Here is a 25,407-nt window from a genome sequence, read left to right on the forward strand (position 1 = left end):
TGTCCCCCCCTTCCAAATTTGCATTAAGTTATTGCAGGGACAATAGACTATAACAAGGGCTAGAAGCATAACCAGAACTTCATAGGCTCCTTTCAACCCACTACAATTAGTTAGCCCTTGCACTTTCTATCTCCATGTATGCAGAGATCAATGAAGGTAGCAGTATACACATTACCTGCTTCTAGTGCTAGGCTACACCTGCTCTTCTCTCTTCACAACTAGTGTGCAGCCACATAGCACCATATGACTCCCATCCCTGGTGTTTCTTCACATGGCAGGAGCTACCCTGCTGCAATTTGGCAGATAATAGAGGAACGCAGATGTGACTCAGCGCTGCTAGAATCAGGTAATGTATACCGCTCACTTTGCTCCTCTGCATAACATGCATGGTCGAGAGAAGTAAGTCCTCCACCTTCCCCACTTCCCCCTGGAGACTATTGTTACGTTCATGATAGACTGTGTGCACTGCTGTTGGATAGCTAGTTATATGAATTATTTGATGTACTTTGTAAAACACTGCCAAAAATAGCAGCCGTATATAAATAACATGAAATAAAAAATAAATAAATAATAGTTTAAACTTAAACTATGTATTTTTGGGGGGCGTGGCCAAGATGGCTGACTAACTAGATGTGCTTTCAGGAGCTCCACTGCCCGGTTTGCTGTAAATAGGCTTAATTACATTCTAACTACCTTAAGAGAGCGACCAATAACTTGCTAAAGGTTGCCTGAACACAGAGACACACTGGAGTCATGGTGTCTTCCACCTGCCGAGAGCTCAGAGGGAGATTCCAGCCACAGACCGGCTGCGAAGTCAGACTGGGAAAGTGAGCCCGGACCAAGCAGACCACAACGGACCCTTAATAGGCACCAACCAAATCCCCTGATGCCTCCCAAAGCTCCTAAAAACAAAGAAAAAGAAGATGGGGCTGACATGTCTGAAGCCCAAACTGCTACACCTGCACAGTCTAAGTCGGCACGAGCAAAACAAGCTAAAGAGGGAGACAACATGGCGGAACTTACAGAGGAAGGGCCCACGCCACCAAGCACCACTGATATACTGGAGGCTATACATCTTTGCCTGTCCACCCTCACCCAGAAAATTGATAAGATGGAAGTCAACCTGGGGCTGCTGCGTGATGATTTTAGCAAAATCAAGCACAGAACTACTGAGCTCGAACAACGTACCTCAGACTTGGAGGGCACAGTCCAGGTGCATCATATCGCTGTTCCAGGCATCCAGCAGAGACTCACACAGTTGGAGACTCGTGCTGTTGATGCTGAAAATCGCAACTGGAGAAGTAATCTCCGCATTCTTGGGATACCAGAGAAGGCAGAGGGAACAGACATGGTGTCCTTCATTGAATCTCTCCTTAAAAAGCTGCTCCCGTAGTCCACATTCTCCGCATTCTTCGCGGTTAAGTGAGCGCACCGCCTAACCACACGGAAGGAAATCCCAGGCAATTATCCAAGGACCATTATACTGAAGCTGCTGAACTTCAAAGACCAGGACGAAATCCTAAAAGCAGCAAGAAAGAAAGGAAATCTCTACTATCAAAACACACGTCTGATGATCTTCCCAGACTACACTAATGAGACACAGAAGCAGAGGCGCTCGTTCCAGCAAGCTAAAACCAAGCTACGTGAGCTACAGCTGCCGTATTCTATGCTGTTCCCTGCAAGATTACGTGTGCAGGAGGGAGATAAGGTGCATTTTTTTGAAACTCCTGATGAGGCTACTACCTGGTTGGATGCTCTTAAAAAGCAAGGGAAGAAGAAATAAGGCTTTCCACACGGCCAGGTTATAACGCTGGCTTATACGTGAGTACAGGAACTTTATTGTTTCCCCTGAGTATGTTGCCTTCTGAACTGCCTTACACTTATTAATGGGTTGTAACTTGCTTTTTGTAGTTCAACCATGTGTTTAAACTGTGTTTTTAACTACGCCATCTTGGTTGCTTCATGATGAGCAAAGTGATCTTTCTCTTTCCCGCCTTGCATATCCTAAGCTTGGCTTCGTTAACTCCCCTTAGCCCGGGAAAGGTAACTCCTCCCTTCTATATGATGGAAGCCACTCCTCCATCCCCTTCACTGCACATCTTTTATCTTCGCCCGGGAACTTAACCCTCCATTGATGTACACTTGCAGACTTTTCTGTTATCTAGTGGCTCTGATATGCTGCGGGACTCAGGCAGAAACACATTGCAAAGTGCCTAGCAATCATATGTTCCAGCAATACCATCGTCTTCCCTTTGACATGAACTACTCCATAAAATGTTTATGCAGATAATTCTTGCTGTATGATGGCAGGGCACTCGTGAAAAGATTGCAGTCTCTGTGCTCTCTACAGCCAGCATCGTTTATTAACCTGATTTTGCATTTTGTTCAAGTTTCAACCTGTTATGCCACGACATGTTTCTTCGTTCTATCTGTATAGTATTTGTTATATTGCTATTAGTCTGCAACAAATGCTGGGGTATATGCATTAAAAATGGGTCTCATGCTATGCTTAACCTTCCTGGCACTTTGCTAGCTGCGTCAGCACACCGATTGCCGCTGCCCCGTGCTCGATCGCCGCTATCTGTCGCGCCGCGCAGCCCCCCCCCCAGACCCCATGCGCTGCCTGGCCAATCAGTGCCAGGCTACGCTGAGGGGTGGATCGGGACTCCCAATGACATCACGACGTCGCTGACGTCATCCCGCCCTGTCGCCATGGCCTCCAGGAAATCCCGTTCTTTGAACAGGATTTCCTGATCGATGATCGCCGAAGGCGATCGAAGCGGGCGGGGGGATGCCACTGAGCAGCGGCTATCATGTAGCGAGCCTTGGGCTCGCTACATGATTTAAAAAAAAAAAAACTGCTGCGCTGCCTCCTGGCGAAAATCATTAGACCGCCAGGATGGTTAAAAAGTTATGTGCTACTGAACTGGATGTGCTACTGCATAAAATACGCTAATACCTTAATCATAAGATAGGTGACCGGCTATGCTATATCTTGCTCAAGGGTTAGGAGAGGGGTGGTGTGTTGGTATACTCTTATTCATAGATTAGATTAACTGACCGATCCCCCATTGCATGGCATATAGTAGCCGTGCTGCATCAAGTAATGCTCATGGCTCCTTCTAGCGATTATATATTGTCTATAATACAAGCATTTGCTTCTTTTCCTCTCTTTCATAATGAAAGGTTTACTACCCGCTATTATTATATTATATATATATGCATATTTCAACCTTATAGGTAAATTTCCATCACCTTGCTCTATAGCTATATTGGAGTAATGCACGTAATTACTTAGCAATACCTAATAGTGCAATTACCTCTTGCATTCCCTGAACCTCCTCCCATAGAGAACTATAACAATAAGGGTGTTTCCACTAGAGGGCACATTTTTTAAGCACTATAAAGTCATCCCTTTGCTGATATACACCTGGTTAGATGATTTAATAGGAAAGGAGGACATCAGAAAGGAAAAGAGAAGTGATTAAATGAAAAAGAAGGAGAGGAAAAGAGGGGCGGGCAGCACCTTTACTCTGTTCTAGCTTAAATGTGCAGCTAGTCAAATGTATGTTATTGGCCTAAGTCTAAATTATTACCCCTTACTCAGTCAGGATGAATATGAATAACCGGTCCCTATGTTCATATATCTTTATTTCCTTAAAATGATAACCTAATACAGTTCTACTGAAATGAGTCAACTGGACGTTTTATGCATGTAGCAAAAACCTTACTTAAGCAATACTCCTCATGCTAGCTGTGCTTTGCTGCGCAGTGATATGCTGTGGTGTTTGGGACTCCTGATCCTCACATTACATTAAACTTCTGTCTCTACCACTAGTAGGATGGGTGGTGTGGGCTGCTGCGGGGGGGGCCTTATACCCCGGCCAGGGTTGGGTCCCATCACTGAGCTGTGACTATAATAGGCCAGTTTATACCCCGATCCTCCCTCTGCCCGTCACTGGGGCCCCTCCCACAGGGGCCCACTGATAGACACCTTGCATATATGCTCCCTCATCGCATGAGAGGTGTTCCTAGTTTAACATACAATTGTACATGTGCAATATATAACACAGAGTGCGGGTACATAATGTATGCTTATATGATGTAACTATCCCAGTGACGCAACAGAAATGTTAATTGTTAATATTAAAGTTTTCTGACTCCTGGTAGTAAAAGCATAACCGGGTGCTGCTGGGCAGCGGAACTGCTCTATTTCTCATTGTCACCCCCACACACAGGTATTGTCCTGGATTACATAAATACCTGTGGTCTGGAACGGATCTAGGTACCTGGGTGTTATATTAGTTAGGGAAGAAGCTGTGGTAATTGTTTATCTGTTTATGTTCAGGTTTATTACCGCAGCAGGGTACTGTTTATATGTTTGTATGTATAGGAAGAAGTTTCTTTATGCACATAATTCCCATGTTACATCTGTATGTATTCTGAAATATCCCACTGTTGAATTGCCTGTGATATGTAAACATTTTTTCAAATCTAACTCACATGTATTGATATTTCTACTACTAAAATATGGAAACTCCGGTTAAAGTAATCTCTTTGAATGTTAGGGGGCTACGCTCCTCTTTCAAGAGATCATTTAATGTTTCAGTACATTCACAAATATAAACCCAATACTCTTATCCTACAGGAAACTAATTTAGACAGTCCCTTGGTGAAAACACTACACAAACCTTGGGTGAGCAGGGCTGTACATTCAACCTATTCCACTTTCTCAAGAGGGGTCTCGATCCTAATCAGTAAAGCACTAACATATAAAATGCTGCACACATATATTGATCCGGAGGGAAGATACATTATCTTGCACATATCACTCTTTGGAGTTGTTTTCTGTATAGTAGGAATATATGCTCCTCCCCCATTACAAACTGTATTAATACACCAAATAATGACTAAATTACAAAAATATCTTCCAGCCAAGTTGCTCCTTATAGGAGACTTCAATGATATACTAGAAGCCCCGAAAGATTCCACAAATCGCTCTAGAGTGCCAAATGCTGAGTTAGTACAATGGGCAGATGCTATGTCGCTCACTGAGATTTGGAGATGGAAGAACTCTGAGAGAGTTGCTTTCTCCCATTTTTCCTCCACTCACAGATCTTCGGCCCGTATTGATCTGGCATTTGGTAACACAGATTTACTAACTCATGTTCACTCAGCAGCGTACCTACCTAGCGGTCTATCTGACCATGCGTCACTTGAGATGACTTTGTACATTGGTGCATATCGCAATAAATCTATATGGAAACTACATCCAAAATGGATTTCAGATAAAGATATAGGAGAGGCAGTTTCTTCAACCATCCAAAATTATTGGGACATTAATGTAGGTACAGCTACTCCCCAAAACACATGGGATGCCTTTAAAGCCACTATTAGGGGGGGATACATCAATCGGATTTCATCCTGTAGAAAAGAACATGATCTTACTTTAACGCAACTAGTTCAAAAGGAAGACAAAGCTACTACGACATATGCAGCCACCCCTGATGATGACTCCTACTCTAACATGATGCAAAGCAAGCGACTATTAAACTTACACATGACAGATTTAACTAAAACTTCTCTCACAACAAGTAAGTGGCAACAAGCTGTATTTGAGAAGGGAGACAAAAATGGCAAATTATTAGCAAACATCTAGAACGGTGCCATAACAGCTAATCCCTCTGAAATTCTGTTACAATTCCAGCATTATTATGAGAACCTCTATACCTCCAAATTCATAGGTGACGAAGCGCAACTTGCCAGTCTCCTTTCCCAGATAACGCTACCAACTCTAGACATAGACTCATCCCAAGCAATAGATAAAGATATTACGGAGGAGGAAGTGGTGGTTGCAGTCCTATCCATCCCTTCCCAGAAATCCCCAGGCCCTGACGGGATACCAATCGAATTCTATAAAAGGTATATAAGAATATTGGCCCCACATCTAACCAAATTATATAATAATAGCTTGTCGGGCAGCGGCCTACCAGGCTCCTTTTCCCAAGCACATGTAATTTTAATACCTAAGCCGGAGAAAGACCCACTGGAATGTAGCTCCTATCGCCCCATATCGTTACTAAACAATGATCAAACAGTACTTACTAAAATCCTATCTTCCAGAGTCAATAAATACATAACAGAAATAATAGATCCAGACCAAACAGGTTTCATGCCACAGAAAACAACAGATATAAATAAAAGACGTATCTATACCCATATTCAAATGTCCTCTGATATAGTTACCCCGAGAGCAATTGCTTTTCTGGATATACAGAGGGCATTTGATTCGGTCGAATGGATGTATCTTTGGGAATTTTGGACAAGTTTGGCTTTGGCCCCAAATTTGTTTCCTGCCTCAAGTTAATATATAATAGTCCTAAATCTAATATAAAAATCGGTCAGGCGATATCTTCTGATATATTTTTATATAGAGACACAAGGCAGGGGTGCCCTCTCTCTCCGGCCCTCTTCGCGATAGCCGTAGAACCGATTGCAGCGGCTTTACACCAACATACACACTTAAAGGGCTTTCGCGTGGGGGGCTGGAGGAGAGGGTGTCCCCGTATGCTGATGACATGGTACTCTATTTAGAAGACCCTAGCAGCTCTATTAAAGGTGCACTTGATGTCTTTAATAACTACTTCCCTTTATCGGGTTTATATGTTAACTGGCCTAAGTCTAAATTATTACCCCTTACTCAAAATGCACCTATACAAACCCTACTGGACTCAGTCACCAAAATTAAATATCTAGGTATATGGATATCCCATGATTCGCTTGACTTTTACCAAGACAACCTCCTTCCCCTACTTCAGTATACCAAGCAAAAACTTGCTGCCTGGAAATGTCTCCCCCTCTCATTAAAAGTAAGGATCAACTTAATTAAGATGAAACTTTTTCCCAAATACACATACAGATTCAGAAATTCCCCCATATGGATTCAAAACATTTTTTTATACAAATTAACTCTTTAACAGGGATGCTCGGATGTGCCTCATCCACGAATTCGGAAATCCGCGTGGTTGAAAAAAAAAATCCGCATTCGGCCCCGCCGCATGCGGATTTGCGGTCGCGTCCACGCAACCACGCGGATTTTTTTCCGTGAATGGCGTAATCACGCGTGGATTCACGCCCGGAGGCGGATTTTCTTTTAACGTTAATAACAAAGCCCCCATACATGCTACAGTCCCCCAAATAGCATGGATTATCGAGGTGATAAGGAGCAACATAACTTCAACATAAAAAATTCCCCCCAAATTTTTTTTTCTAGAGAAAATGGATTTTAAAGTGAAATCAACACTTTAAATGGGGCTATTAATTGGTAATAAGTGGTTTTAAAAAGGGATATACGCGTTAAGCAGTCAAAGAGGTGAAGGCGAGTTCCAATGGCACTTGGCGGCGAAGGTACCGCTGGAGGAGGATGAGTGGCTGACGGCAAAAAGGCTCCAGAGAGGTTTTTATAATATTTTTTTTTGTTTTTTTTGCAGCAATTAGCAATGACATCGCAGCAGAGTTGTCAGTGGACACGGGCAGTGTGAACGCAGAGTGCAGTGGTGGTAGCGACTGAGTCAGGAGAAGGACTATGCGGGCGGTCAGTTCAGCAGCACAGAAGGACCACGGCAACATACTGGTGGTAGTAGTAGCAGCACAGCGTCGTAGTGCTGGCCAAAAAATTAAATGCACCCGGTGACCCGGGCAGTGTGAACGCAGAGTGTAGTAGCGACTGAGTCAGGAGGACAAAACGGGCGGTCAGTTCAGCAGCAGCAGCACAGTAGTAGTAGCACAGCGTCATAGTGCTGGCCAAAAAATAAATGCACCCGGTGACCCGGGCAGTGTGAACGCAGAGTGTAGTAGCGACTGAGTCAGGAGGACAAAGCGGGCGGTCAGTTCAGCAGCAGCAGCACAGTAGTAGTAGCACAGCGTCATAGTGCTGGCCAAAAAATTAAATGCCCCCGGCGACCCGGGCAGTGTGAACGCAGAGTGTAGTAGCGACTGAGTCAGGAGGACAAAGCGGGCGGTCAGTTCAGCAGCAGCAGCACAGTAGTAGTAGCACAGCGTCATAGTGCTGGCCAAAAAATAAATGCACCCGGTGACCCGGGCAGTGTGAACGCAGAGTGTAGTAGCGACTGAGTCAGGAGGACAAAGCGGGCGGTCAGTTCAGCAGCAGCAGCACAGTAGTAGTAGCACAGCGTCATAGTGCTGGCCAAAAAATTAAATGCACCCGGCGACCCGGGCAGTGTGAACGCAGAGTGTAGTAGCGACTGAGTCAGGAGGACAAAGCGGGCGGTCAGTTCAGCAGCAGCAGCACAGTAGTAGTAGCACAGCGTCATAGTGCTGGCCAAAAAATTAAATGCACCCGGTGACCCGGGCAGTGTGAACGCAGAGTGTAGTAGCGACTGAGTCAGGAGGACAAAGCGGGCGGTCAGTTCAGCAGCAGCAGCACAGTAGTAGTAGCACAGTGTCATAGTGCTGGCCAAAAAATTAAATGCACCCGGTGACCCGGGCAGTGTGAACGCAGAGTGTAGTAGCGACTGAGTCAGGAGGACAAAGCGGGCGGTCAGTTCAGCAGCAGCAGCACAGTAGTAGTAGCACAGCGTCATTGTGCTGGCCAAAAAATTAAATGCACCCAGCGACCCGGGCAGTGTGAACGCAGAGTGTAGTAGCGACTGAGTCAGGAGGACAAAGCGGGCGGTCAGTTCAGCAGCTCAGAAGGAGGACCATGGCAACTTACTGGTAGTAGTACCATAACACCAAAAAATTAACCAAGGTAGGCACTAGGCAGGTAGTAAATGTCTTTATAAAGGCAGTCATAGTTAACAACAGCACATGCAGCAGCCACTTCATGTCCCCCTGTGTCCGACAATAGGGGCCAGGAACTCACCTTCCACCCAAGCCTGGTTGATTTTCAGGAAGGTGAGTTTGTCCACAGAGGCGTGGGAGAGCCGAGAGCGCTTCTCTGTGACCACGCCACCGGCCGCACTAAAGCATCTCTCTGAGAGGACACTGGAAGGAGGGCAGGATAGGAGTTCCAGGGCGTACTGGGAAAGCTCGCTCCAGATGTCCAGTCTCTTGACCCAGTACTCCAAGGGGTCCACGGGGCTGTCGGTGTCATTGAGCCCGCTGGATGACCCCATATAGTCAGACACCATGGTGGTCAGTCGTTGCTTGTGCTGGTTGGTGGTGGATGCTGTGGCGGGCACCTCTGTTCTGGGCTGCTGCACTGCATACAGGCTCTTGCTTAGGCTCTTCAGGTCTCCGGGGCGCCAGTTGCTGCTGCTGCTGCTGGTGGTTTTTGTTGTGCTGCTAGTGGCAATGGCAGGCACCTCTTGCTGGCTTGGCAGAGCAGTTACAGTTGGGGTGGAAGGCTGGGGGAATGCTTCCAGTAGTCTGCGCACAAGGGCCTCCTTCAACTCCCTTGTGCGTTGCTCGGTGGTGGATGGCGTCATTAAGTCTCCCAGCTTCCCCTTCAGACGGGGATCAAGCATCAAGGTAATCCAGATGTCCTCCCTTGAACGCATCTGGATCACCCGGGGGTCCCTGCGAAGGCAGCGCAACATGTGCACAGCCATGGGAAACAAGTGGGCCCTGCCAGCAAGATCTTCCTCGTCCTCGCCATTGTCCCATAACGCATGCCTGTCCTCTTCCTGTGCCATGTCGTTGTCCTCCTCAAACCGCCATCCACGTACAACGCCTGCTGCACTCTGCTCCTCCTCATTCAGGTTAGGGACCTCCAACTCTTCCACTACCTGCTGTGAGCCCTCCTCTGAGCTGGACTGTGCTGCCATCTGCTCCTGTTCTTCCAACTGCCTCAGGGCTTCATCCCCACGCTCAATTAAATTGTCCATTGCCTGCTCCAGTAGACAAACCAAGGGCACCCACTGGCACACAGAGGCCCGCTCCTCACTGACCATCTTGGTTGCCTCCAGGAAGGGACTCAGCACCAGGCATACTTGCTGTATCAGTGTCCACTGAGTGGCAGTAATCATGGGGACTTGCTGGTTGCTGGGGACACTTGGGTCTAGCATGTAGGCCCTAACAGCCAGCCTGTGCTGACACAGCCGCTCCAACATGGCCAGAGTCGAATTCCAGCGAACTGGCATGTCGATGATCAGCCGGTGTTGTGGCCTTCCATACTGCTGCTGTAAGGTGGACAAGAGTGCAGAGGCAGTGGCTGACAGGCGGAAAAAGCGTACCACCGCCCGGGCATCCTGCAGCAGCACGCTCATCCCCTGGTAGGTGCGCAAGAAGCGCTGCACCACAAGATTGAGCACGTGGGCCAAGCAGGGGATGTGCTGGAGGTTTCCCTGCTGCACTGCTGCCACCAGGTTGGCCCCGTTATCGGCTGCCACATACCCCACTTCCAGGCCTCTGGGGGTCAGCCACCTCCGCTCCTGCTTCCTGAGGGCGGCCAGGACGTTGGTGGCCGTAAGCCTCTCCTTCCCCAGGGTCACCAATTTTAAAAGGGCTTGGCAGTGCCGAGGCTTGGCGCTGCTGCTGCCGAGGCGGGCTTGCTTTCCGGGTGCTGAGGGAGTGTCGTGACAGGACCCTTCTGCATCCCCCCTGATCCCGCGTGGTGGCACCACTAGCTGGGCTGATGCGCTCTTGTCCTCCCTCCCTTCCATCAATGTCACCCAGTGGGCCGTAAAGGACAGGTAGCGACCTGTCCCAAATCTGCTACTCCACGAGTCCATGGTCACGTGGACCCGCTTGCCCACAGAGTAGTCCAGGGAACGGGCCACGTTTTCCACCGCAAACTTGTGGAGTGCTGGGATCGCGCTCCTGCTGAAATAGTGGCGACTGGGGACTTGCCACTCGGGGATGCCAAATTGGAGCAGCGTCCGCATGGCGCTCCCCTCCTGCACCAGGGAGTAGGGAAGCAGCTGTGATGCCATGGCCCGGGCCAGCAAGCCATTTAGTTTGCGGATCCGCCTGTGGCTTGGAGGCAGAGGCTTGGTCAGACCCTGAAAGGTGTCGCTCAGCAGGGTCTGACGACGCTGGGATGCAGGGGAGACAGAGGAGAGAGACGAACACTGGCTGCCAGCCTCAATGTCTGTGTCCTGAGCAGCCGAGGTGGAAGAGCGCTTGCGTGCTACTACTGCTGCTGCTGTGGGGGATTCACGACTCTGAGGGAGGGAGGATGCTGCTGCGCTGGTGGGCCTTCTGCTCTCAGGAACCCCTGCCAGCAGTGCCTGCTTCCTCTTAAAGTCCGCATACTCGCGGCAGTGGCGGCTTCTCAGGTGGCCCTGGAGGGATGAGGTACCCATCTTGCTCAGACTTTTCCCACGGCTCAATCTTTTGCTGCATAACCTGCACACCGCATACCTTTTGTCATCAGTACATTCCTCAAAGCAATCCCACACTGGTGACTTTAATTTACTGCGGCCCCCACTAGCAGAGGGTGCAGAGGAGCAATGTGTGGTAGTAGTTGCCGGGGGTTGCATGGTGGTGGTGCCGGCTGAAGCAGTGTCCTGTCTACTTCCTCCACGCCCACTGCTGCCGATGCCCCTGCCCCTGCCTGACATATGGCGATATCCTTGCCTAGGCCGAGGTGACTCGTCATCCTGCTCTGCCTCTGACCATTCTTCCACGGACTCAGCAGGCTGCACATAGTTAGGGTCCACAACGTCGTCATCATCAGCAGCATCATCATAATCCAGCTCTTCCTCTGACTCCCCCGCCTCCTCTTCTGTCCCTACATCCCCAGACACAGACCCCTCTTCTTCATCACCAGAACTCAACAACGCTTGTGATTGTGGCCCGATCTCAATCTCTGCCACATCAGTCCCCAGTAAGTCCTGAGCTTCTTGCATCAGCAGGTACCCAGATGCCGGACTGAGGGACAGAACGCTGTCATCCTGGGAGGGCTGCTGACCAGTGGGTGCTGGGGTGGATGTCACAACAAGCGTGGGATGTTGGCTGCTGCTGCTACTGCTTGGAGTGGTGCTCACAGTAGAGGTCTGGGAGGAAGTCATGATGTCCATGAGTACGTCAGGTTCCATTTGCTCAACCACCACACGGGGACCAGAAACTTTAAAATATTTGGACAATGGCGTCCGCTGACTCGGCCCAGGCTTTGCTGCCCCCCTTTCTGCTGCATCACGATCACGTACAGCTGGGCGTCCTCTCCCTGGACGTGGAGCAGTCCCAGAAGTGGCTGAGGCAATTGAACTCCCTTTCCTCTCACCCCGCGAAACCCTGCCAGACATGTTGCTAGTAATGAATCACTGGATGCAGTGGGCACAGTACAAGGTCACTGAAGGATGCAGTGGGCACAGTACAAGGTCACTGAAGGATGCAGTGGGCACAGCAGTGGGCACTGGATATACAACTAGGTCACTGAAGGATGCAGTGGCCACAGTACAAGGTCACTGAAGGATGCACTGGGCACAGCAGTGGGCACTGGATATACAACTAGGTCACTGAAGGATGCAGTGGGCACAGTACAAGGTCACTGAAGGATGCAGTGGGCACAGTACAAGGTCACTGAAGGATGCAGTGGGCACAGCAGTGGCCACTGGATATACAACTAGGTCACTGAAGGATGCAGTGGCCACAGTACAAGGTCACTGAAGGATGCAGTGGGCACAGCAGTGGGCACTGGATATACAACTAGGTCACTGAAGGATGCAGTGGACACACAAGGATGTCACACTGTGTAATGAGATGCTCATATGCCAGCGAGCGAGCGAGCAGTGGGCACTGGGCACGGCACAAGGTCACTGACAGAATGAATGAACAGCGCTGGCAGAGAGTGGCGGCGCCGGCGGTGTGACTGGCTGCCTGCAAATAGTACAAGTGTATAACTGTCACTGGAATATACAAGTGAACACTGCAGCTGCACTAACCTGCCTGCCTGCACTCTACACACAGATAATCCCCACTCCCACTACACTGCAGCACTGAACCTGCCTGCACAGCACTACACACAGTTAAATAATCACTAGACTCCCACACTCCCACTACACTACACTGACTACAACTAACTACAGCAATCACTCACTGACTAGCTAACTTTGTACAGTATAAGAGCAGTGTTAGCAAAAAAACCGCTTTGTTTTTAACACAATAAATGCACTTGCTCAAACAACAATGGCCTGGAGATAATCCTCTCAGCACCACAGTCTAGCAAGGACAGAGCTTTTCCATCATGGCCGCCGCTTTATATTCAGGAGGGGAGGGCATAGCTCCCCTCCTGTGATTGGTTGCTAGGGCCTGGCTGGGGCACTCTGATTGGCCTGCAATGTGTCACTTCCGCATAGCTTGACGCATTTCCGCAAACCACGACTTCAGCACCGGTTTTCAAGAGCGTGAATGCGGATTTCTGTCCGCATTCACGCGAAGCCGAAGTAGATTTTCGTGGTTGAAAATCTATTCACGGATTTTCGTGTCCGAGGCGGAATGCGTCAAAATGGTCGTGAATCCACGCGTAAGCGTGATCACGACCTGGCGGTGAGCACCACTGCTCTTTAATATGTAGCTTATGGAATAATAAAACCTCGCACATCAGTCTTAGAAAGTTACAACGGCCATGGACCGAAGGTGGCTTAGCCTTTCCTAACTTGTACAAATATTGTATATTGTACAAATATTTTATAGCTAGCCAACTTGTCACAGCTCATTGGTGGTTGGACCAGGACCATTCTAACTCTTCCATGATTCTGGAGGCGGCACACTTTGGCTCATTTGAAGCACCAGCACAGATTTTATACAGAGGTCTAAAAGCACCATATCCACTACTAATTAATATGAAAGTCGTCATTAGGGTCTGGAATGTGGTGCACTCCTGGTACAAAGCCCCTTATAACCGACTTTCTCCCAACACACTTTTATGGAACAATCCAATCCTTACACAATTCTTTAAAATTCCTGACCCAATTATCTGGATAAAAGAAAGGTGTCTTCCAACTGTCACACATTATTTCTAACAGTACCTTAACTGATTTTAACACTTTAAAAGAAAATTTATCTTTAATTAACTCACAATTCTTTAGATATATCCAAATAAGACATGCCTTTCACACTCAATATAAAGACGGATTAGTCAGGTTACAAACTACTGAATTAGAAGACATTCTTAAAAAAGAAGACCTGAAAAAAGCTTTATCTGCCCTATACCAACACATAATTCTTCTTACAGAACCTCACTCATCGATATATAAACAGCCCTGGACAACTTAATCCCTAGTATTGACGATGAAGACTGGGAGAATGCCCTTTTTAAACTTTTTGAATACTTAATTGCTACTAAAGATAAACTTATACAATTTAACATACTACATAAAGCGTACATGACCCCAGTTAAATTAGCTAAATTTAATCTGGCTGACTCTGGTAACTGCTGGAGATGTGGGGAGGCATCAGCAGATTTTGACCACATCTTTTGGGTATGCCCTAGAATAGTTACACAATGGGTTGAAATATGCAAATACATTACACGTATAACCAAAATAAATGTACACCCAGAACCATTACATTGTCTTCTTGGTGAAGTAACAGGCCCCAACGAGAGCCCAGAGATCTTTAATTGGATTATTACTATATTACTATAGAAAATGCATACTACTACAATGGAAACAACAGGACCCCCCGTCACTTTCATGCTGGAAAAACGTAATCAATTCCTCTCTACACTTATACAAAGCTGCATACATTGCTAGGGGTTGTGCTTCCAAATTTCATAAGGTATGGGACGTATGGGTCAAAAATCTGTACACGGCTGTTTCAGACTAAACTATATATATTAAAAAGAGGGTTAAAGGCTAAAGGATGATGATATTGTCTCTCTTACTACAGAAATTACAGTAACTGTTGCGATATGGCGCTATATAATACAGAGCATATCTGCACAAATATACAAATGGCAACATAATTTGACCGTTGTACTGAATAAGTGAGTCTGTGATTCCACCTAAAATACCCGGGGTGATTGAACTAAAATAATAATAAGAGCCACTGGAAGTTTCTCTGTTTATTCACCATGATATACAAGATGTAAACTCATTGTTATGTGTTTAATACCTCAATATATTATTATCCATGTAAATGCTTTGAACATGGGTTTATGGATGTAAATCTTCTTCTTATTGATGAGATCGTTGATATACTCCATCTGTTCTAGGGGATATGTTGTCTTAATTGTTTTTTATGTGTCATAATTCAATAAAAAGAATCTTTAAAAAAAACTATGTATTTTTGGATCTTGGTTAGTTCCTATATTTTATTGTAACAACCATAATATTTGAGTACTGACTGACAAATACTGCTAACTAACAATCAGCCTGATATGATATTGTGTACACAGTAGTTTTAACGTTTAAATAATTTGTAGTATATTTTAGACTGCTTTTATCAAGGTGTTAAATGAGGCCCCATAGCTTTTCATTTTCTCCTCCCTGTTACACTATGGCTATCATTCATAAAGCATTACCACTTCCTGGAGGAAAACAGCTGACTTTACCGAGCACGGAGCAAAGTGTCAATTCATAAAAGCAGTTACCACATGAAAAGCTGAAATTCCCCCGGGGGCGTGGCCTGGCCATGAGACGAGTCAGACGTGTCTGAGGGGAGCTCCGCTGTCTGGCCCTGCTTATAGCTTCTACAGCGTGATCTATCTACAGCGATGACTACTAAAAAGAAAGGCAAGAGGGGGGCGAACAGCTCTACGAGAACTGATTCATACTTCCGTAAATCAGGCTCACGGCCCCGCCGTGACAACAGGGAAGAAGAGGATGACGCCATTTCTTCTCCGAGGCCTAGGCTGTTCCGCTCGCAGTCCCAACCCACCTCTCCAGCAAGTAAGCTCTCACGCAATCAATCATCCCCAGAGAGCTCAGACGGAGAGGAGGAATTAGACATCCGAGCCCTGCTTCGCACGATTCCTACTAAAAAGGACTTTGAAACTTTCGCACAACGGATTGAACAAGCATATAAGCGGGACATCGATGAGGTGCGATCGGAGGTTACACACGTGGGTAATCGGGTGGATGAACTCGAGAAAGCACAATCGGCCCTGGAAGAAAAAGTGGAGCAATTGACCAAGGCATCACGCTCACATGATAAGAAACTTGCTAATCACGTTTTCAAGATGGATGACCTCGAGAATCGAAGCAGGCGAAACAATATAAGGATCCGCGGCCTACCTGAGGCGACTGGCGCAGAAGATCTCATTCCTTCTCTGCAAGGTATCTTTAGACTTCTTCTAGACAGAGGACCAGACTTTCACACTGACATTGACCGTGCGCACCGAGCCTTTGGCCCAGTCAAGGCAAATATACCGAGAGATGTTATATGCCGCGTTCATTCATACGCTACCAAAGAAGCCATAATGGTCGCAGCGCGACAAGCCGGCTCTATAGATTTTGATGGAGTGAATCTACAGCTCTACCCGGATCTCTCCAGATACACGCTGTTCCTCCGTAAAGCACTAAAGCCATTGCTGGAAGCAATACGAGAAGCTGGTGCGCAGTACTCGTGGGGATTCCCCTTTCGGCTCATCATAAAGAAAGAAGGTACTACTTTGATATTTCAAGGCATAGAAGATCTACCTAAGATCAGAGATGAACTCTCCTTATCAGCAATAAGTCTACCAGACTGGCCAGAGGAGGAACCAGCGGTAACCTCCCTTCAGCAGAGAGAAAGATGGGGCACGGCAAGACCAGCTGCACGAGGCCGCAGATCCATTGCAAACGCTCCTGCTAACTCAACAGCCGACGAGTGACTTCACCATAGCTTTAATCACAAAGGTCGTTAGTAATACCTGAAGATTGTCCTCAGTTTGCCCTCCGTGTGCATTCCAAGTACAGTTTACACTATTTTTATGCTTTTCCTCTGTTTTGCCTGTTTTTTTTTTGTTTTGTTTTTTTTTTTCTCTTCTTGGACTATGTTACTTAGTGGTCCTTTAAGAACTGGAGCTATAATAACCACACTTTACATGCGCGCTGACTTTTTTGTGTTTGTTTTTTTTCTTTTTTGATCCCTCTGCGCTGGATATTTTTTCCCTTTTTTTTCATGTTATTTCTACCCAATAATACTATGAACAGCTGGACCCTAGGATATGGTATCTCTCGCTCATGATCCCATCTGTGCTCCCTCCCCCCCCCCCTTCTTTCCTCTCCCTATCCTCCCCTCCTGATCCACGTTACAACTCTCGAACACTTCAAGTTCCACTTAGTGGAAATGTCTAGGTTAATATGTCTGCTACTCTCTATAATCTATTTTACCAAATTCCATATTGCTAAGTTGCTTCTAACTTTTGTTCAATCAAAGTTTTAGGCGAGGTTTCTGATCTTGGTGGGGTGGGGGGGAGGGGACACTAGGGAAGAGCATTGAATTTGGTACTATTACCTTAAGAGATAGTAACGTTTAGATATGAGTATGGCAGTGGCTCCTGGATCTAATAATACATTCTGCTATGTTAAGTTATAAATACTGCTGTACTACTTATTGGGGTCTAAGACATGGGTAGTAAGTTATGATTTTGCATTATGCCAGCACGGGACAGTGACGCAAAATTTTAAAGTAGCTCCTTATTCTATTCTATTCTATCGTTACATTGTTCTACTGTTTTATTATGCTATCACTAAAACGAATCTAAGTATGATATAGGTCCTATAGTCCTTGCAAATTGACCACCTAGTTAATACAGAAGCCCTCCTTCCTTTTCTTTTACAACGATTTATCAAATAATCATGCGGGGCCAGACAGGGCTCCATCGGTCCCTCTCCCGTTATGGCAGACCACGTGTCCCAACCAGAGCTGGGTGCAACCTGGTATTGGAGTTTAAGGTTGCAATTAGTATGCTCTCTCACTTGGAGTGGTTGTCTCTGTCCACACTCCTTCTTTCTTTCCTCTCTTTTCTTCCCTATCTCTCTTCTCTCTTTTCTTTCTCTGACCTGCCCCTGTGGGGAATTCCAAACTAATGCCAGAATACTAAAGTGTTTCTCTGAGACTAAGGAAATTAATGGCTCTTAAGGTTTGTTCTCTTAATGTCAATGGTTTTAATGAGCCTAGGAAAAGATCTCACATCCTATATCAGAGCCACCTAGAAAAGGTTCAAATCTTGATATTGCAGGAAACTCATTTTAAGAAGGGGCACTCCCCAGATTTATCACACAACAAATATTACCCTAAATGGTTTTGTGCTGAGTATGCTGAGTCTAAGTCCAGAGGAGTAGCCATTGCTCTTCATTATACTCTATCTGCAGAAGTCTTAGAGGCCAAAGTAGACATACAGGGTAGATATGTATTTTTGAAATGTAATATAGCTAACACTCGAGTTACCATAGCCGGCATATATATGCCAAATGTAGATCAAATAAGCACCTTACGCTCCACCCTTTTTGCCCTGGATGAATTTAGAGAGGGGTATACTATCATAGGAGGTGACATTAACTTCACTCTAGACCCAGCTCTCGATAACTCCAAGGGAGTCTCTAGTCAGCCCTATAGAGCTATTGGTGGGATTAAGAAGACTCTCTTTGATTTACAATTAGTGGATGTCTGGAGAATCCTACACCCAGACGAAAAAGATTACAGTTTTTTTTCACACCCACACAATAGCTATAGCAGGCTGGACTTGTTTTTAGTATCCCATGCCATCCTCTCTTGGTCACCTAGAGCAAGGATTGGATCTCAGATTTGGTCGGATCACTCTCCAGTATTCCTACAAGTATCTTTCCCCTCTTACCCCACTCCTTTAAGATCATGGCGTATGAACAACAAGACTCTTCAGGATAAAGACTCAGCAGCTACTTTAAAAAAAGCACTATCCCACTATATTGATGCTAATACTTCAGCAGATCAAGAGGCTTCACCCATGTCTGTGTGGTTTGCTCACAAATGTGTGTTAAGGGGACATTTCATACAAATAGGAGCAAAAAAGAAAAAAGAATATACAGCTCAAATTAAATCTTTACTGCAAGAAATATTAACATTAGAAAGAATTCATAAAAAATCCCTTTTAATTGCAGACAGGGATAAGCTGCTAGAGCGTAGAAAAGCACTACAGACCTTATTGGAATCAAATAGAGCACATAACTTTCTGAGATACAAGGGTATGTTATATGAACATAATAATAAAAGTGGTAAGCTACTAGCAGCATCTTTACGGCACAAACGAGCCTCTACATATATCCCCCACATCATAAACTCTAAATGTTTGAAGGTCTCTAAATCAGAAGAGATAGCTAAGGTGTTCCATGGTTATTTTTCTAAACTATACAATATTTCTCCTACGGACCCTCCAACCCCTAAAATAGACGCCTACCTTGAGAAATCCCCTCTCCCACGTTTAGATAAAGACCTTACTGAATTACTTAACTCTCCGATTACTTCTGATGAGTTCCTTTCTACAGTTAAAACTTTGAAATCTGGTAAGTCCCCAGGGCCGGATGGATTCCTGGTGGAATACTATAAAGCTTTCGCCTCTACCTTAGCGCCTCTTTTTGTCAAAGCCTTTTCAAATATCTCCTCAGAAACACTTCTACCCGCAGAATCAACGATGGCCCATATTTCTTTAATTCCTAAACCAGGTAAGGACCCTGTAATTACCTCCAATTACAGACCAATTTCACTTATTAACGTGGATCTAAAAATATTTGCAAAAATTCTAGCTGATAGGTTTATTCAGTGTATTCCCTCTATCATTTCCACAGACCAAGTTGGATTTGTTCCAGGTAGAGAACCCAAGGACAATACTTATAAAACACTGCTTCTATCACAATACGTCCAAAAGAAAAAGATACCGGCTGTGTTGCTGGCGGTCGACGCAGAGAAGGCCTTCGATAGATTATCGTGGGCCTTCCTGCGTCGATCCCTTGCTGCTCTGGGATTTGGTCCTGAAACCCAGTTCTATAACATGGTATCAATACTCTATAAAAACTCGTCAGCTCAGCTGAAAATTAACGGTATTCTGTCAGATCCTATCCTCCTACGCAATGGTACTCGCCAGGGCTGCCCTCTATCACGCTTACTATATATAATGACCATGGAACACCTTGCCATAAGCATTAGACAATGCCCAGATGTCCACGGTGTGGAAGTTGGGAAGAAACAATATAAAATGGCTCTTTATGCAGATGATCTGCTTCTATTCATCACAAAACCATTGATTACCTTACCTAACCTTCTCAAATTATTACACGAATTCGGGGAAGTAAGCTATTTCAAAATAAACCCTTCTAAAAGTAGCATACTGAATCTTTCCATAAACCACACAGACATGAAACAGCTTAAGCATTCCTTTCCATTCATTTACAAAGAAGATCATATTACTTATCTTGGAATTAAACTCACCAAAAACCCTGCCAACTTGTTCAAAGAAAATTTTCCTCCACTATTAGCTCAATTTAACAAAGATTTAGACAAATGGACAGATCTGCTACATTCATGGGTTGGCCGCATCAACGTAATTAAAATGAATCTTATGCCTAGATTATTATATCCACTCCAAGTACTCCCAATCTCTATTCCTGCAAGTTTCTGGAAGGAACTTCAAACTATGTGGCTTAAATATATCTGGAAAGGCCGTAGGCCCAGAATCGCTGCCTCGGTGCTTTTCAAACCCAAAGAAGAAGGTGGGCTCGCCCTCCCTTGTCCCAAAATATATCATTTAGCAGCCCACCTTACGAGAATCAAAGAGTGGTGTGTTAACAATGGCTCTAAACAATGGGTAACTTTAGAAAATGGCATCTTGGATAATACGCTGGGAACGTTACCATGGATACCATCTAAAGTCAGGCTGAATATAGGCTTACATCCCCTAGGCCCCACTAGAGCTACATTAGCCCTATGGGACAAAATAATATCACAACATAGAATATCGTCCTATTTTAGTGAACGTATGCCTGTATGGGAAAATCCTGCCTTTGTGTCGGGCATGGGGGAAGGCATGCATAGCAAGACGATTTTGGGTGAAAAGATCCAAATCAAAGACTTAGTCATCAATAATAAAATAGCCACCAAAGTTGAAATGGAAGCCAAAGGGAATGGCCAGAAAATTCCCTGGTATGAGTACTTTAAACTGACCCACTTTTTGAAACAGGTTCTTGATTTTTCTTACCTAAATCGAACATTGACACCTTTTGAGAAATCTTGTTTTGTCTCCCCCCCTGACCGGCACACAGTTAGTATACTTTATAATATTCTTTTACAAGCTATTTTCGATGCTAGACCAACATACATTGAGAAATGGCACTCTGAACTCGGTGTTGAATTTTCCAGCAAACAATGGTCACAAGCCTTTTTATTCACCACTAAAATTTCACTCTCTAGTAGAGGCAAAGAAAATGCTTTCAAGATCCTTGCTAGATGGTACAGGACCCCCTCCCAACTGCACAATATCTACTCCGATATTTCCCCCCTATGTTGGAGATGTGGTGAAGAGAAGGGTACTATGGTTCACATTTGGTTATCGTGTCCAAAACTTCAATCCTTTTGGACAACAATAACATTGATCATTGATAAATGTCTAAATATTTCGCTTGAACAATTTAAAGATATCCGGTGCACAGGTCCTTTAATTAATTAGCTCACCCAACCTGGTTTGTTGAGGAAGGCAGGTACACTTAAATCACATACGACCATACAAGAAAGAGTGACCGCCACTCAAGAGCTATAAAAGTATAAACTTTATTGATCAGATTTCATTCTTTACCAAATTTCCCCCTGTGCATAACCCTCCCCCCCATAAAATTCTGCCTGAGACCTCAACGGGAGCGCTCTCTCTCTATCTCTTACCCATTTATACACACAAGTGCAATCCTAAAAAGATCGGCCGATCGTGATTGTATGGTTGGTGTGTGAATGTGCAAGTCTGGGGGAGCGCTCCCGTTGAGGTCTCAGGCAGAATTTTATGGGGGGGGAGGGTTATGCACAGGGGGAAATTTGGTAAAGAATGAAATCTGATCAATAAAGTTTATACTTTTATAGCTCTTGAGTGGCGGTCACTCTTTCTTGTATAAATATTTCGCTTGCAATTAATCCAGAGTCACTGTTGTTGCTCATGTTGCCTATCCCGATAAAGAAATTTAAAAAATCACTCCTGAGACATATGCTAGTAGCAGCCAGGCTCACTATTCCCAGGCATTGGAAATCTACTATACCCCCATCAATCCAGGATTGGCTAGGGGAAATGCGCTTTATTGAATCAATGGAAGCTATAGTACAGGAATCTCACAGTAGACTCCTTAACCATCAAAACAGTTGGCTAATGTGGTCAATATTCAAAGAATCTGATGAAGGAAAGGTAATGCTGGGACTATAGCGGTGACTCTGCGATTTTTGCTGATTTGGCCTATGAGAGGTGTGAAGGGATTCCTTCTCAGTTACCTTTTAAATCTTTGTCCTTTTCATACATGGCATTGGTTTTTCACCTGCAGGGTCTTGAGAAGAGAACTCTTACTCTCTTTCTCTTCTGTTTCTCCTTTTCTTTTCTTCATATTCCTCTCTTAAAATATTCTATCCACTCTCTAACTTTCTTAATGGCCTCCCTGGCCGTGTTTTCCACAAGAGGCTTAAAGTACTTACCAGGGTATATTGTCTAGCTTCAGAAGATTGACTGGGCCCAAATACACTGAGTGAACGTCAAAATAAGGTTTTTGGATTTTATTACATTCCCTTACCCTATACCTAGTTCGAGGGGCCAGATATGATGCCCTTTGGGCTCTGGTTCCTACCCATGATAATACTATCTGTTACGTAGAAGGACAGTAAGGGATAATACTCCTGCTACTATAGGAGGTGGGTAATAGCGGACTGATGCTATGCCTACATCCATAATATATATCTTGGGCCCTACCACTTCTGTATAATGTGCACTACTTTGTTTTATACTCTGTGTTATTGTACTTATGTATATTGATATACTATGTTGTTAATCTCTATTATTACAATAAAAACTATTGACTTCAAAAAAAAAAAGCTGAAATTCCCGAGGAATGAGGTAAATTACCGCCTGCTTTGAAGAGGTGATAAGAGAGTGATAACAGCAAAGTTAATGGAGACAGATCTCCCAGGCAGCAGCAGAGTGATAGGAACAAACAAGGCTTCCCATAAATACCCCAGGCTGTGTGTTTAACCTCTTTGGTACCTGTTTTCAAATGTATTTTACAACAGAAAACCTACAAATATAAAATTTCTTGAAGTTCTTCTAAGCTGTGGCAATTAGATAGATTGTTTAGAAAGACTAATAGCCAGATTCAGTGCAGATTCAGGGTAAGGAGAGGCAGTATAACAAAAAATGCACATCTAAAGGGAAGTTGGGGATGCCTCTTTTATTGTATTGCTGTCTCTGTATGGAGAGCAAGAATGTAACAATGTTGTAACAATGTTACCGACTGTTGGGCTTCAGAAAAATACCGCATTTCTATTGCAGCTGTGAAAATGTTTATGAATTAGCACACAGAAGTCTAAAATACTGAATGCTGCATTTTCCCGCCCAGATTTTTTTTACCGCACATGCTTTTATGAATGATAGCTTATGTGTTCCATATTTCTATATAGGAGAGAAAATAAGAGAAAGTCCAGCATGTATCCATCAAGAGGGCTCTGAGAGAGGTAGTGAGCAGTTCTTTGTCATGTTTCCTCCAACAGAGAAGATCAGAAGAATTGGCGACTGGCAAAATGAACCACTTCTACTTGCTGCAGTGAGGCCGTGATGACTTCCTGTTTGAACACATATAAACAATAAACTGATAATGCCTAATTCTCTCTTACCTAGCTTTGCATGAGGTGGGACGATGCAGGAAGTTGAATATAGATAATAACACACACACACACACACACACACACACACACACACACACACACACACACACACACACACACACACACACACACAGACACACACAGACACACACACACACACACACACACACACACACACACACACACACACACACACACACACACACACACACACACACACACACACACACACACATATATATATATACATATATATATATATATATATATATATATATATATATATATATATATATATATATATATATATATATATATATATATATATATATTTTGTTCATTACTCAGTAATATATATATATATATATATATATATATATATATATATATATATATATATATATATATACATATATACATATATATATATATATATATATATATATATATATATATATATATATATATATATATATATATATATATATATTGTTCATAACTCAGTAATATGTACAATTTATTTTCTTGAATGATTGTCTACAACATCCAATATTTTTTTGTTTCTCCTTCTAGGTTACCTTGGAAGATATTGTTGCACTGAAACTAGATGTTCTAGCTTACTACACCATCTTTGACATTTTTCCTATAATATGCATGTGTTTTATAAAATAGAAAAAAAAATAATGCACTCTTAATTATGGGGCTTCATTTGTAATTATAATTACTATTCTTGCTGTGAAATTCAGAACTAGTTCTATAAGCAGTTGCAGATGTCAGTACCTTGTGACTTCTTCCTGTTTTACTTTGAACATGTAGCCTCTCTTCTATCCAAACCCCTACTTAAGCCATTCTTTAATCCTGTTATAAATTCATTGCCTTGCATTTAAATCCTTCAGTTTAATTCTACCCTGTACAGACCTGTCAACTTATTTATATTGGATGGCCACACAAGGACTTAATTTGATACTTTTTAATGTTTTTAACAACAGCAGACATATGGATCAGTGGCTGTGTCTTAGATAAGCTTTTGAGGTGCAAAAGTGCACATAACTGCAAGAGTCAAAGCCCACTTCAGTTGATAAAGCTTTGGTTGGCAATGAGATTAAAAGGCTTAGCAAATGTTTTGGTCTACTGTTGTCATTGGAGAATTCCTTCCTCCACAGAGATATGAAAGCGAAATGAGAGGCTGGTAAAGATAATTAACCAAATGAGAACACTTCAGTTCTCAACTGTATATACATTTAAATATAATTGCCAACTTAATAGTCACATAAAATGCAAACAACGCTTACAAATATGCTAAATTATTTTATACACCATATTCCATATTTCCAAAATTAATATAATGCTACTTTTTTACTTGATTAGCTAATATCAAGGAAAAAAATATAACAGCTGTACACTTAAATAGGAAGTACAACATCAATGCAATGATAATGAACGTATAACCTGTATAGAAATACCAAATTAAAGAAAGAAAGCAGCTGATCTACATTTAAAACCACATATAATTATTTTCAACACTATTTTCAAACACTGACCACCTCAGGAAACAATTTTTATAGTATCCTCTACAAAAATATATAGTATAAAATATCTAGTTGAATTCCTAAAGTGCTTTCTAGATGACCAGAATGATGATCCTCCACTCATAGAAAACTGGAATGAAAATAAAAACTATGCATAAATGAATACAGAGCC

At 44.0% G+C, this 25,407-nt stretch overlaps 1 long non-coding RNA gene across 1 annotated transcript; it reads left to right on the forward strand.

The window, feature by feature from the left end:
- Positions 1-1,597: 1,597 nt before the first annotated feature.
- Positions 1,598-24,757, forward strand: LOC137517601 (uncharacterized). Its single transcript, XR_011020590.1, has 3 exons — positions 1,598-1,821; positions 23,503-23,730; positions 24,280-24,757. It is a non-coding gene; the product is annotated as an uncharacterized lncRNA (long non-coding RNA).
- The last annotated feature ends 650 nt before the right edge of the window (positions 24,758-25,407 follow it).

Source organism: Hyperolius riggenbachi, chromosome 5, assembly GCF_040937935.1.
Source record: "Hyperolius riggenbachi isolate aHypRig1 chromosome 5, aHypRig1.pri, whole genome shotgun sequence".
Taxonomy (NCBI): Eukaryota; Metazoa; Chordata; class Amphibia; order Anura; family Hyperoliidae; genus Hyperolius; species Hyperolius riggenbachi.